The following is an 11,698-nucleotide window of genomic DNA, read 5'->3' on the forward strand; positions in this document are numbered from 1 at the left end:
AGTAAGTAGGGAGGGGAATGGAGAAAGAAAGAGGAGGGAGTGGGTAGAACATATGGGAGGAGGGAAAAACAAGGGAGAGGGCTGATAGAAGGGAGAGAAGATTGAGGGAGGTGGTAGTCAACAGCAAAACTGGTGAGAAGAGAAGGGGAGAAAGGAGAGAGAAGAGTATAAAATGGGTGGGGAAGATAGAGAATAAAACACAGATAATAATTATAACTGTGAAGGTGAGTGGGATAAACTCTCCCACAAAATGGAAGAGGATAGCAGAGTGGATTAAAAGGCATAATCCTACAATATGTTGTTTAGAAGAAACATATTTGAAAAAGAGGGATACATACAGAGCAAAGGTAAAAAGACTAGAGCAGAATACATTATGTTTCAGCCAAAGTAAAAATAAAATAAAGAAAAACAGGGGTAATAATCTTGATCTCAAAAAGAAAGCAAAATTAGATCTAATTAAAAGAGAAAAAGAAGAAAATTACATCCTGCTAAAAGGTACCATAGACAATGAAGTATTGTTATTACTATATATATATATATATACACTAAGTGGTATAGCATGCAAATTCTTAGAGACAGCAAAACTAAACTTTTGGGGGACCACAAACTCCCTCTCTCAGAACTACATAAATCTAACCACAAAATAAACAAGGAGGTGAATAGAATTTTAGAAAAGGTAGATATGGTAGACCTCTGGATAAAAATGAATGGGGATTAAAAATGACAAAAAAAATGACTATGTATTAAGGCATAAAAACCTCACAATAAACTGCAAAAAGGCAGAACATTTAAAGGCATCCTTTTCAAATCATGGTGCAATAAAAATTACATGTAATGGAGGGCCATGGATAGACTAAAAATTAAATGGAAACTAAGTAATCTAATCCTAAAGAATGAGTGGGGCAAGCCACAAATCACAGAAACAATCACTTCATCCAAGAAAATGACTCTTGTCATTTTTGACACTGGTAATTTGCTTTTCTTATTTCTTTTTAAAAATCAAATTAACAAAAGATTTATCTATTGTGTTGGAATTTTTTCATAAAACTAACCTTTAGTTTTACTTATTAGTTCAATAGTTTTCTTAATTTCAATTTTATTAATCTCTGTGAATTAATTAATTTAACTAATTAATCTGCTGTCATCTTAATTTTCCCAGAGATTTCTGAAAATAATTATAATTAGACTTCCCAATTTTTATCTAGTTGATATTAATCCATATCCAGTCCATAAAACTTAGAAATTTTACACTGAATTTTGAACATTTTGCAGTGAATATCCCAGGGAAAACATTCACTAGAAAATAAGTTCTATGATTTTGACAGTTTTTTAAGTTGTCTTGTTTTGGTCATAGCATTCATGTGAAAATGTTTGCTGAACTCTGTTTCCTAAAATGACTCCATAATATTCCAAGGAACTGAAGACTTTAAAGATTTAGGACAAAGCATGGTCAGACAACTTACTAAAGAAAATAATTAATTTGATTTATGTACAAGGGGAGAAGTAGTCAACTAACTGATTCCTCAACAAACATTTAATTACTCATAAGCTCTGGGAATACTAAGAAAAAAAAATTTTAATAGTGTCTACCTCAAGAAGTTTGCATTCTAGTAGCAGAGAAATATATACATATTAGTATATGCAAGATATGGAAATGACACTTTGCATGTGAGGAACATTAAGTAAGCTAGTGTGGAGAAGGTAATGTGTATGTTAAATTTTATTGATGTTTTATTTTTTATTACAAGCATTTTCAGTTTACCCACACTCTGTAAGAACTCTTGTAACAAAGTAATACAGTTAAGCAAAATTAACAGTACATTGACACCTAAAAAGCATCCCACATCTGTGGCAACCCTCCTCTATATTTGAAAGTATTTTTTTTATTAAGAGAAATCTATTTTCTCTCCCTCTGCCCCTTCACTTCATTATAAAAAATGAGAAAAACAAATAAATTTCTTGTAACAAATATACATATTCAAGCAAAACACTTTATTCATTGACTGTATACAAGAATATATGTCTCATTCTTCACCCTAAATCCATCCCCTCTCTGTCAAGAGGTGGACAATTTGTTGCATCATTGGTCCTCTTGAATCATGGATGGATATTTTATTGATCATAGCTCTTATAGCTTTCAAAATTGTTTGTCTTTATATCATAGTTAATGCATCAATTATTCTTCTGTTTCTCCTCATTTCATTCTTCATTAGTTTGTAAAAGTTATCAAAATCATTCATTTAAAAATTTTTCATTATGGTATAAATTACAGTTATACAAATGGAGAAGGAAATGGCAAACCATTCTAGAATCTTGGCCAAGAATACCAAAAGGGGTTGTAAAGAATTGAACATGACTGAAAATAAGTGAACAAATCTTTTTTTTTCTCTTTTTGGAAGGCAATTGGGGTTAAGTGACTTGCCCAAAGTCATGTGGCTAGTAAGTGTGTCAAGTGTCTAAGGCTGGATTTGAACTCAGGGCCTCCTGACTCCAGGGCCAGTGCTCTATTTACTGTGCCACCTAGCATGCCCCATAAACAAATCTTAATTATAATGCGTTAAAAGATTGAAAATAGTGGAAAGATTCAGTTTCAAAAGAGCTTTGATTGAAAAGCAGAAAAAATAAAAAGTTTTTGGACTTCATTTAACAGAGGTGTGATATAGTCAGATCTATGCTTTGAGAAGATCACTTCAGCTACTTAGTAGAGGATGGTTTGGAGTAGGAAAAGACTTGAGGCAAGGAATCCAATCAGAAGGCAAAAGCTATAAGGGTCTCAAGTAGGTGGTGTCTGTGTAAGTGGAGAGAAGGGATGATTTGGGTTCTTCTTTAGGCTTCTCCTTTAGAAGAAAAATGAAAACGTTTTAATTTCTTGAGAAAGAATTTCTTCCTCTCTTTCCTGGGTCTTATGGTGTACTAAAAGTCACACAATATAATTGACATAGCCACTATGCATTGTAAAGGCTGAATCACATACTCATAGAATTGGAAATAAAGTTAGAAAACAATTAGATCAATACCTGAATACCAATGAGGATATTCTTACCACAATCTCATTCATAGATGATGCTTCACTCTTTTTATAAACATTACCACTGATGAGGAATTCATTGTTTTCTGAACAGTATACTCTACATTAGAAAACTGGTAAAAAAATTTTCTTCCTTGCTTTGCACTTAAATCAACCTTCCTATTCCATTGTTCTTAGTTCTGAATTCTGTGACAATATAGAATAAGAATTCTCTCTATCTGCATAACACATAAAATATTTTCATGTTCTGATTTGGCCTGCTCTTCTCCTCAATCCATTTAATCTTTGTTGAAGTGGCAGGTCCATTTAGCAGGGTCCATTGTTCGTCTTGGCTTTCTTTAAATATTTCCTGGTTATTAATGTACCCATGGTCAAATGCAATGATCAAGGTATGGTCTGATCTATGCAGAACACAGTAGGACAGCTCTTTTTATTCTGGATAAAGCAAAGACAACATATAGTGTAAATACAAAATTAGAACTGCATAATAACTTAGTTATTTGGCTTTTCATGGGCAAACTTTCTTCAACCTCTACCCTAAACAAATATGCAAACATGTGAGTTACATAGTGCCAGCATGGTAATTCTTATTTTGTAGATGAGGAAGCTGAAGCTACAAGAAGTGAATTGTATCAAGCAAGATTACAAAACTGTTAAGTGTCTCAGACGTCATTTGAATCTACTTCTCCTTCACTCTAAGTATGACCCATTGTCACTATCATATACCTCCCTTAGATGGAATGAATTTATTCTTAGTAGTTGTTTGGGTGATGTTGAACTGCTGACCCTTTTCACACAAGTTATTATCAAAATATATCTCCCCGTTTTATTCTTATGTAATTAAAATCAATTCATAGTAAATGTCATGTTTTTTGGTTTGGGTTTATATTTATAGTCTATTAAGGATAATTGTAAATGTCTTTTCTATTATTGAAGTATTGGCCCTCCCAATTTGTCATATATATGCATGTGTGTGTACATGTAGGAGTCTGTTTCATTCCATACCATGACAAAAAATATTCCCAAATAGAAGGGTCAGAGACACTAATGTGTATTAGAGACCTCCCTCCAGAGTAACTTAGATTTTAGTATATAATGGGCCACAATGATGAGACAATCTGATGTTACAGACTGCTTATTCAGACCCTCTTCTGCTGTGTGATTCAGCTCCATTTTCTTCCACAATTTCTGTAATGGAGATCTATCTGATACACTATAGGCCTTGTTCGAGATCTTTTAAAATTCTGTGAATACCAGTGAATTATTCAGAATGTCTTTCCTTTACCCTTGACACATGAATGACCTGCCTCCTTTCCTATATAATTTCTGGATGACATTGTTTACACCATTTCTTGTGTGCAAGTTAGCACTGGCAACATGTTCTAGGTATGTGTAATTACCAGAAATTTCTTTATTGCCCTCTGGGTCAACTATAGCTTTAATTGTTCAGAGATAGTGGTGTTTTACAAATTATGTCCATACAGCATCAGTAGAATAATAACAATATTATAAAGAAGAGTTCCTGGGTCAAGGAATTAACTCAGGATCACTAAAAATTTGGTACAATTTCATAGTTTATCTGCAGTGTCTGTCCCAGATGGATGTACTAATTCCCCATGCAATTGTGTGTCATAGTTTGGGAAATACTAATTCTTTTTTTTGTTTGTTTTTTTGGAGGGGGAAGGTAGGGCAACTGTGGCTGTGACTTATCCAAGGTCACACAGCTAGTTTTGTGTTGTGTCTGAGGACAGATTTGAACTCAGGTCCTCCTGACTCCAGGGCTGGTGTTCTATTCACTGTGCCACTTAGCCACCCCAATTTTAATTCTTTATGTATTTTTTTCAATATTAATGATTAGACCAGTCTCTTCTTATGTGATTATGAACTTTTTTGAGAGGCCTTTTAATATCTTCAGGCTTCACATAATCAGCACAATACCTACCATTTGTCAGCTGGAGCATTCTAGAAATTTCCTCATAAAGTTAATCTTATACTTGGATTATGTGCAGGATACTCTCCTTGAGATTAGCAACTAGTTTGATGAGTATAAATTTCCCTATTTTATATTAAACTTTATATTGATAGATTGCTGTTGACTAAAGTATTATGTTTACATCTATCAAAGAATCTTATGTGATTTTAACATATGCACAAATCATATGTTATTAGAATATATCCTCAACTGAGTAAAGATTTTAATAATTAGATTATAACAAACATTGTGATATATTATTTATAGATTTTATTAAACTTAGTCACTATGAAGATATTATCTACTATATGAAATCATTTGATAAAGCATGACTGTGACTTTCTCATAAGTTTATCAAAGATGTATTCGATGCATGCATAAATTAATTGCCAAAGATTTCTATGAGATGAAAGAGAAAGGAAATGGTTCAGTGTGCATTGATGACCTCTCTTTTTTTTAAAGTAATGTCATTCATTTTAAAACAAACAATTATATAATATTCCTCTGTCACCTATCTTGTAAACCACATCGTTAATGCTTTAGCAAGGATCTCTTTTGTCTATACTTTTTCTGATCCATTGTTCTTCCCATTTTTGTTTTGTTAACAATGATTTCTGTTCTATATGCCACAATGTTGACTTAGTCTAAATCTAGTAACACCTATGCCATAGGATGAAAAAAATGTTCCCATAAAAACAATTCCAGATAGGCATCAGTTTAATCCATTTGTTACTTTCTGGAATCTAGAATCCATCAACTCTAAAACATTGTTATGGGCATTAAATATAATTATGGTGGCATGATTGTTCAAAAGCTACAAGTTCACTTGACTACCTTCCTGTCTAACTCACATTTTTCAATATTGTCTGCAAGAATATTATGGGATTGGAATTTTTTTAAAATGCCTTGATGAAATAAAGTCAAGTTATATCTACTGTATTTGTCTTACCTACTAAAATAAAAAGGAAAAGAGGAAATTGATATTATTTCATGTTGTTTAACTTATTATAGCTCCAAGCAGTCATTATAATTTTCTGTATGCTCACCAACCATATAATCAATTTGTTCTGCAACTTTTTCTGGGCATAGTTGTCAAGATTAATGATCTCTAATTTCCAGAACTTATGTTCTCTTAAAAATAATTGCATTAAAATGCATAGAAGGATATCATTATTCATTACATTTTAAATTGTCTTTAAGAGGACTAAAATCTGACTCATATATATAACCATATTTTTGTCACCAAAAAAAGTGAAGGACAAATATGATAAAAAAAAAACTGCCAGGAATAAGTAGTTTAATTTATCAAAGTTTTTAGAGTTTTAAGCAAGTGATTAGGATTAGCTTTATAAGTAGGCCAGTGAAGTTTGAATTAATATAAAGATTCATTTATTAAGCATTTTGGGGATATAAAAATTCAATAGTTAATGATAATTTGAAAGTTCATTTTGTAAAGGAATGATATTCAGTTCATAGATATTCTATTTTTTGGTTTTCAGGACATTGTTATTCTATAGTTTTGTTTAAGACATTGAATAAAAAATTGGTTGTCTAAAATTAATTTATATTTATAAAATCTGTTTTATTAAAATGTTCTGTATGGGATTCAAACCATGAGTTTTCTCCTTCTTTTCTACAAAATCAGAGAAAACAAATATTTTATTAATTGTATTTGTTAATAGAAGTTGCATCCTTAAGTTGATTTATTCAATATCACTAAGTGATCAAGTGTGAACATAAAGTTTTGATTAACTTAACATTTGACTCAAGATAAATTAGTCTATTTGACCAGCCTAACGCACTACACAAAATATTTCATGATTTTAAAAATCTGACTTCCAGATTCCGTACTTACTACTTTACTAGCCCCATGACTTTTAGTAATTCATTTAATGTCCCTGATCTGCAATTTTCTTTTTATAAAATGGAGATAAAAAATATTTCCTTTTCTCACAGAATTGTTGTGAGGAAAACACTTTGTAAATCTTATGTCATATAAAAGTGCCCTATTGTTATTATTATTATTTCCATGGGCAATGCGTATCTCTTTCAATGAGAACACCTATAATGGAATCTGAAACTAGCTTATTTTGGTTCCTTTAGTTCTTTCATTTCTTTGCCATAAGAGCCAACACTGCCAGTGCAACTTGGTAAAGGCATTGAAGCATATTTCATGTCTTCATTCTTCTCTTAGTAAGCAGATAATGTAGGATAAGCTTTGACTGAAAAAGCTTAGGAGATGTGCCACTGAAATTCTTTACTTCATTTATTATGTCATGAATAAGGCAACCATTCTCTGGTGACTACCCTAATTTCTCCTTTGGTATTGATTACTGGGAAGCACTAGACAGGATAGGTCACATTCAGCAATCTGAGGTGGGATGACTCAATTTATAAAAAAAGGCCCAAGCAACCTATTAAGCTGATGAATAACAACAAGCACAGTTAGATTCTATTATAAAAAAGAGAGGAAGAGTATAGGAGATAAAAAGGGTTGCCATTAGTCTTTTTGGTCTCGTTCTTTCTAAAAAGTAAACATACAATTATTCACATTTTATAAAGACTGCTATTGTTTTTCTTTGTAAGTTGTGAAGCTCAGTAAGCATGCTTAATATGCTTGAAGACAACTGTTTAAATATTAGAAGATAATTTTAAAAAAAACAGAAAAATGAGGGTACACTGGTACACTGGATAGAGAGTACTGAAATTAGACCTGAGTTAAAAATCTTTCTTCACACATATACTAGCTGTTTGACCAATTACTTAATCTCTCTCTGGGTTCAATTTCCTCATCTTTAATACAAATACTAATAGAAATTACCTCTCAGGATGGTTGAGAGGATAAAGTGATGTAATATTTCTAAAGCACTTTACAAACCTTAAAGAATGATATTAATGTTAGCTATTATTATTGTCATCTTTATTTTTCTTTCACTTGATTTTGTTCTTTCCATTTCACACAGAGATCATATAGTCCAACCATTTCATTTTACAGATGAGGAAACTAAAGCCTACAGAAGTTTATTGACTTCCTTAAAGTTATATATATAATAAGCATTGGAGGTCAGATTTGCTTATTCAGTACTTTAAGGATACATGACTTTATATGTGTTAGAACTCCATCTCTTGATAAGATTGCAACCCTATCATGCCTTTAGTTTCTTGAGTTGGTGTTCCTGAAGAAATGTCACTTTGTAGACAGACAGCTGATGGTGAAGCCTTTCTGAACTTAACTGATCTAAGCTTTTATATGATGGGTACTTAGTCACCATGTCCCTTACATACCATACTCAAAGTCTGTGCAGTTTGGAAGGACTATCAATATGCATTTATTTGTTAAGCACCTGCTAGCACTTGTGAAACTTCCAGGTCCTGCGCTAAATGCTGAGGATACAAAAAAATGGCAAAAACAGCCACTACCTTCAAGAAACTTAGAGTCTAATGGGGAGCAAACATAAATATCTAGGTGCATTCAAGATAAATACAAAAGATATGGCAAGTAATCTAAGAGGAGAAAGCACTAACCTGGGAAGAGTCTCTTTAAGAAAGTGGGTTCTGAGATGCTTCTTGAAGGAAATTAGGGGAAATCTAAGAGAGTGACTACAGACTGTGCAAGTGGCACAACTTTCAAGAAATCAAGGCTACTTCTTCTCCATCATGAGGAAGATTTACTGAAGGATACATCATTTAACTTTAAATTAACATTATTTACATTTATCTTATTGCGTGAATAGTAGTTTACATATCATATTCCATTTTCTTTTACGTATTCAGAAATTGTTGCTATGAAAGAAATGACCTATTCTATTTGAAAATTTAACTTAAGAAAATATTAAATATGCCGTATATTTCCAGCAAGAAAGAGGTTCGTGCTTCTAGACAAGACATTCTATTTCTTTTCTGCTCCAGCACTTAGTATGGTGCCTGGCACAAAGTAGGTACTTAAGAAACATTCACTTCTTTTTCTCGCCTTTTTTTGGAAGGGCAATTGGGGTTAAGTGACTTGCCCAAGGTCACACAGCTAGTAAGTGTTAAGTGTCTGAAGCCGGATTTGAACTCAGATCCTCCTGACTCCAGGACTGGCACTCTATTCGCTGTGCCACTGAGCCACCCCCAGAAATAATAATTTCTTACTGATTGCTTTGTCTTCCTTACTGTACATAGAAGTTAATAAAATATCCCATGCTTTTCCAAGTGTGTTGGAATTTGTAAAATGATACCTCAGGGTAAATAAAGATCTCACATATGGACACTTAGCATGGAAATGGTGTAGGATAAACTAGATTTCTACTTCTATTGGACTTATTTCAACAATATCCCCATGAGTTAAAGTGCTGGTAATAGTTTACCTTAACAGTGGTCTATGCTATACTTCCAGCCCATTATCAGAATGTCGTGTAGTTGTGACAAGTATTAGTACCTGCTTCATTGAGAGGCAATGTGGTTTTGGGGGAGGAATATTAGATTTTGAAGAAGAGACCTAGATTCTAGAACTGTTCTGCCACTGACCAGGTGTATATCCTTGAACAAATTACTTAAAATTCCTGAACCTCAGTGTTCTCTGAGGTAAAGTGAAGTTAACCATGTTTGTACTGCCTGTTAAATTGTGAAGCATTTTGTGAACTGTAAGATTCTATGTAAGTATGAGCTTTATCCATTTTACAGATACTGAAACAGGTTCAGAAAGGGTAAGTGGTTTTGGACAGAACTGAACTTAGAGAAAATAGTATAGACCATATTTCCTTTTTTGCAGAGAAAAGAAAACATCCTTCAAAAGTAAATAGTCATCCAATCAGTGGCAAAGATGAACTTAGAATTTAATGCCCTAATACCATAGCTTCAGTTCAAAACTCCACAGAATATTATATGATAATACTTTAGATGTTTTTCCTTCAATTTCAATACCATTTACTGTACTTTATGTTACAAAGAATCATCTCAAGCATATTTTCTTTTGTAAGAATGGGTAGAGAACCTGGTGCTATTTGTTCAATTAGTGAGCTATGGTCTATGAATAGAACAAATAAGAATCAGAGATATGGTTACCCATTCTCCACTTGAAAATCTTTGAAGTAGTCCATTACTTTTATGTCTCTCCCTCCCACCCTATTATTGAGAAGGGAGAGATATTATAACCTTATAAGAATATTAAAGCTGATTATTCTGTTCTTAAGAAATATAAAACACCCATAGAAAAATGGACTAATCTTTCTTCTTGTTTTAGGATCCATAATTGAATTCTCTTTGAAAATTCCCATTGGAATCTAAAGATTTATTTATCTCTGTCCTTTACTCTTGAACTGTTGCACTCTTTTTGTCTGTAGAAGGAAGAAAGGGAATACATATCTATTGTGTCCCTACTATGTGTGAGGCATAGTGCCAAATACTTTACAAATATTATTTCATTTGATCATCACAACAATCCTAAGAGGAAGGCGCTAGAATTATCCCCATCTTATAGTTGAAGAATATGAGACAGAAAGAGGTTAAGTGACAGAGCAAGTCTGAGGGCTGTATTTGAAGGCCAAAACTGAGTCCAGATTTGAACTCAAGTTTTCCTGACTTCAGTCACAACACCCTTTCCATTGTGCCAACTAGCTACCTCTGAAATACTTTTAAGTAGTGAACACTAATTACTAAAGCTTAAATTTCGGTACTAAAGCAAATGATATGTGTGTGTTGGGGTGGGAGTGGGAGTTGTGTCTGTTACATTAGCTTACATTTAGTGCTTATCTCCTAGATTGGTTTATCAAATATTTCTAAAAGAATTTAAATTGTTAAATACTTGGTTCACAGGAATATAGGTGCTTGGATCATTTAAATGAATCATCCAACATCTCGAATATGGTTCAATGAGTTAGAACTGCCTATATTGCTTAGAATTTCTTTCTATTAATAATATCAATGCTAGCATCTGATTTTTAATTAGGTTAAGAATGTCTGCAATGGAAACTGCAGAAATAACTAAAAAACTTTGTGTTTTCTCAACCTATATATGTAAAACATTAAAAATTCTTTTATTGTGTCTTTTTTACTGAATATGGTCATCAAGTTTCCAGGTAATAAGGTATTTTATTTAGTCATTCTTCAGTAGGATTAACCTGTTTCCTATTTTAAAACTATGGTGGTTTTGGACAGGGTCATTATATATTGTCATACATCTCTTGGAATTAATGAATCCAGGTTGCATGTTCCATCCTTCTTTGCCTTATTCTTTCTTCTTTTCCTCCATTCATCTTATAAAAGTAATTTATACTCCTGGTGAGAGGTGATTCTTTTTCAAAAGTGGTTTGGGGTCAGTATAGAGTGTTACACCCAAAATATGCAATACCACTATAACTCTTTTTTTTGTTTGTGTTTTTTTGGAGGGCATTTGGGGTTAAGTGACTTGCCCAAGGTCACAAGGCTAGTTTTGGTGTTGTTTCTGAGGCCGAATTTGAACTCAGGTCCTCCTGACTCCAGGACCAGTGCTCTATTTACTATAACTCTTATTTCCCTAATAAAGATATTAAATGCTTAATAAATATCCTCTCTCTATCTCTGTGTGTGTGTCTCTGTGTCTCTCCCTCTCTGTCTCTGTCTCTGTGTCCCTCTCTCTCTGTCTCTGTCTCTCTCTCTGTCTCTCTTTGTCTCTCTCTGTCTCTGTCTCTCTGTCTCTGTCTCTGTCTCTCTCTCTCTGTCTCTCTGTCTCTCTCTCT

Source organism: Petaurus breviceps, unplaced genomic scaffold (genome assembly GCF_028583685.1).
Source record: "Petaurus breviceps papuanus isolate PSGF00001 unplaced genomic scaffold, PetGlider_PUasm1.0 419, whole genome shotgun sequence".
Lineage (NCBI taxonomy): Eukaryota > Metazoa > Chordata > Mammalia > Diprotodontia > Petauridae > Petaurus > Petaurus breviceps.